A 3671-nucleotide genomic window follows, 5' to 3' on the forward strand; every position below is an offset into this window, starting at 1 on the left:
TCCTTCCTCAGGCAGGCCACATTGTGGAGGACAGCACAAGCCACAGTAATATCACATGCCCTAACAGGGCTGACCCTTAATTTGTGAAGGCAGTGAAAGCGTGCCTTCAGGAGGCCAAAGGTCATTTCAACTCTGGCCCTGGTCCTGGCATGGGCATGGTTGTAGGCCTGCTGTGCTTCCTGGGGGTCTGTGAAAGGTGTCAGGAGAAAGGCTGGCAGCCATACCCCTGTCTCCCAGCAACACACCAGAGAATTCACCTGTCAACACAAAATCTCATCATTACTACCTCATAAACACGGTGATATTCTTGACACAGCCATGATGGTTATAAATAGGGGTTGTGTGGCTTACCTTGTGATAGGCACTGATAGATTTCAGAGGCCCGAAAGATTCTGGAGTCATGGACTGAGCCAGGCCATTTTGCCACAACATTGCTGATCACACAGTCAGCATTGCAGACCATCTGAAATCATAAGATGAGGAATATTACACCAATCAATGCACATCACTGGCAATGCAGAGTGTTCGTCAATGGACAATATCAAAAAGTTATGTTCACCTGAACATTAATGCTGTGAAAGGATTTCCTATTCACAAAATCTGCCTCATGGGCACCTGAGGGGCTTTTATCCTTATGTGTGTGCAGTCCACTGCACCAATGACATTGGGGAAACCTGTCACACAAAGTAATGAGTATCCTACTATGTGTTAACAGTTGTCCTGTAATTTGTAGATCCTCTTACCTGCAATCCTATAGAACTCCTCTTTGATGTCACAGAGTCTTCTGTGGCCAGGGAAGGAGATGAAGACATCTGCTAATGCTTTGATAGCCAGACACACTCCTTATTGTGCGGCAAATTGTGGCCTTGTTCAGCTGTTCTGCATCCCCCACTGAGTACAGGAAGGCTCCACTAGCAAAAAGCGCAAGGCCACACAAACCATTTGCTCCACACTCAGTGCATGGCTCCGTGCAGTGCGGTGCTTAATCCTGGGACCCAGTAGTCTGCATAGATACCTGATGCCATCTGCAGAAAACCTGTATCTTTCATATAGATGGTCATCAGGGAAGGCCAGTGGGTCCAACCGGTCCCTGAAGACCCTTTCTCGCCTGAAGGCTCTCCTCAGCACAAGTGCTTCTTCATCCACCACATCTCGCACGAATGGGCATGCCATTGTCAGAGCAGAAAGGAACACACAATTTTGGGCCTTCATATAGGCTAGTGGCCACACCTGGTGCTGGGGGGTGGGCAAAGAGGGCGATGCCTTATAATGATGACTTGGTTGTACCGATTGCTGGGAAAATAAAAAAAAACTTAGAAAGATGCCACCGTCCTGTGTGCTCACAATAAGAGCTCATATGTCATGGCTCACTTGACTTTACGAGAATATACCTAATTTTTATTTTGAGCTGTGTCATCTTCTTGGAGCTGGGGGAGGAAAGAAAAATAATGATTAATACATTTGTGTTACAGTTAGCATACAGTGTACATTGAAGGCATATCTCACCTCCCTCTCAAGTTTTTTTATTTCAAGGTCCAGTTTCCTAATTGTCCTCTTTTTTATTTCGGACTCCAGTGCAAGATTTTCCATCTTTTTCTTCTTGTACTGAATGTCTATGTCTGCCAGTTCTATTTGGCGCCGGAGGTGGTTGCCATACAACTTTCTGATAGCTTGTGAGCTCTGTGAACACAATACAATTAGCGCAGCTGGAATTTGGCAGGATGTGGTGTCCTTTTATTAATACGCACTATGTTGCCAGGCTGGTTTTCCCACTGTATAGCATCTGGGTCCTGTAAAAGAAATTAAATTTTTTGATTTTGATGAGGACTCCTCACCATTGTAGAGTAAATAGTACTTTCACAGTCTTAACATGATACCTCATGCCTTCTGTCTCCTCCTCATCATCGTCTCCATCATGTGCTGTTGCTGCTGCACTGGGGCCTTCACCCTATCACATTTAATCGGATTCATATTGAAGCTAGTAGACAAGACATGCCAGGCCTACAGTATGCCTTTGATGGAGTACTCACTGGATCAGCATCGTCTGGTGCTTGTGCTGGTGGCTCTAACAGGAACACAGTGCTGCCAGGCACTGCAAGGCAATAGGTAAACCAAAGTCAGACAGTCCAAATTGATTCAATATGAATGTGGTTGTATCCCATGTAGAGATGGAAGGACATACCTTGAATGAAGCGGGTGGCATCTTGGGAGGAACCTATGCTCGTCTCTTTCCCCCCAGGGATCCCCTAAAAGACGGGCCTGCCTTTATTTAGCTCCAAGGCCATGTCCTCTGCTGGGGTAAGGTCAGCCTTTGGTGACCCACCACCCGTGCCTTGTCTGTGGGTATTCTTTTTCACTGCTAAAACAGTACAGACAATGTGTGAGCAGGCACCTTCTGGGTACAATATATGCTTGTGCTTTGTTAAATATTAGTCAGGGACCATACCATTCTGCAGAATGTTCTTGTATTTGATTTTGACCTGCTGCCATGTCCGTTTTGGCCCGTTCATGTTTAATCTACACACACACACACACATTTAATGGAGTCACACTGCAAAAAATTACTTGGTATTTTTGTCTTGTTTTCAGTAAAAATATCAAAAAATGTATCATAGCTTTATACAGTGTGATGGAGTTACTTTACACAATTTCACTCATATCTGCAGTGCATTTCAATTAAAAATTTAACCGTTTCATAATTACAGTACAACTGCATTTTTGGAGATGTGAATTAAATATTTGAATTGTAATTGTGATGTTTCAGCGGAGCGGTGAGTGTGTAATTGTGCACTACTTACGCATTCAGGCGGTCTGCAATACTTTGCCACGCTTTTTCTCTTTGCTTTATCACTGTGGCGGTGTTGCCTTTCTTCTTAATTATATCTTTTACCTCCTCGTATGCCTCCATGAGGATTTGTGCTTCCGACGGGGAAAAGTACGCGGCTCTAGTTGCCATGGTAAATCAGTTAATCTGTGATCTGTGGCGGGGTCTATTTGAGTGAGCCGTGAGCGCGCACCTATCCAGGATTGGTTTCACCTGGCTTAATGAATCCGTGTCTGCTCATCCTGGCTTGGTCTTTGTGCAACCAATTAAGCCTGGACGCACATGTTTGCTCCCAGGGCTCTGTTCTAGGCCCTCTCCTATTCTCGCTATACACCAAGTCACTTGGCTCTGTCATAACCTCACATGGTCTCTCCTATCATTGCTATGCAGACGACACACAATTAATCTTCTCCTTTCCCCCTTCTGATGACCAGGTGGCGAATCGCATCTCTGCATGTCTGGCAGACATATCCGTGTGGATGACGGATCACCACCTCAAGCTGAACCTCGGCAAGACGGAGCTGCTCTTCCTCCCGGGGAAGGACTGCCCGTTCCATGATCTCGCCATCACGGTTGACAACTCCATTGTGTCCTCTCCCAGAGCGCTAAGAACCTTGGCGTGATCCTGGACAACACCCTGTCGTTCTCAACTAACATCAAGGCGGTGGCCCGTTCCTGTAGGTTCATGCTCTACAACATCCGCAGAGTACGACCCTGCCTCACACAGGAAGCGGCGCAGGTCCTAATCCAGGCACTTGTCATCTCCCGTCTGGATTACTGCAACTCGCTGTTGGCTGGGCTCCCTGCCTGTGCCATTAAACCCCTACAACTCATCCAGAACGCCGCA

General features: G+C 46.4%; 2 long non-coding RNA genes across 3 annotated transcripts; both read right to left on the minus strand.

The window, feature by feature from the left end:
• Nucleotides 1–223: 223 nt before the first annotated feature.
• On the minus strand, nucleotides 224–1236 carry LOC135563889 (uncharacterized). Its single transcript, XR_010460633.1, has 3 exons — nucleotides 744–1236; nucleotides 352–463; nucleotides 224–257 (listed from the first exon to the last, which is right to left on the minus strand). It is a non-coding gene; the product is annotated as an uncharacterized LOC135563889 (long non-coding RNA).
• A 55-nt stretch (nucleotides 1237–1291) lies between these two features.
• LOC135563890 (uncharacterized) lies at nucleotides 1292–3094 on the minus strand. 2 transcript variants are annotated; one of them, XR_010460635.1, is made up of 6 exons: nucleotides 2799–3094; nucleotides 2447–2517; nucleotides 2183–2359; nucleotides 2031–2092; nucleotides 1507–1948; nucleotides 1292–1427 (listed from the first exon to the last, which is right to left on the minus strand). It is a non-coding gene; the product is annotated as an uncharacterized LOC135563890 (long non-coding RNA). The 2 variants fall into 2 exon arrangements; XR_010460634.1 differs by lacking the exon at nucleotides 2799–3094 and having other exon boundaries at nucleotides 2447–2792.
• Between the last annotated feature and the right edge of the window lie 577 nt (nucleotides 3095–3671).

The sequence above is a fragment of the Oncorhynchus nerka genome, linkage group LG22, assembly GCF_034236695.1.
Source record: "Oncorhynchus nerka isolate Pitt River linkage group LG22, Oner_Uvic_2.0, whole genome shotgun sequence".
NCBI lineage: Eukaryota > Metazoa > Chordata > Actinopteri > Salmoniformes > Salmonidae > Oncorhynchus > Oncorhynchus nerka.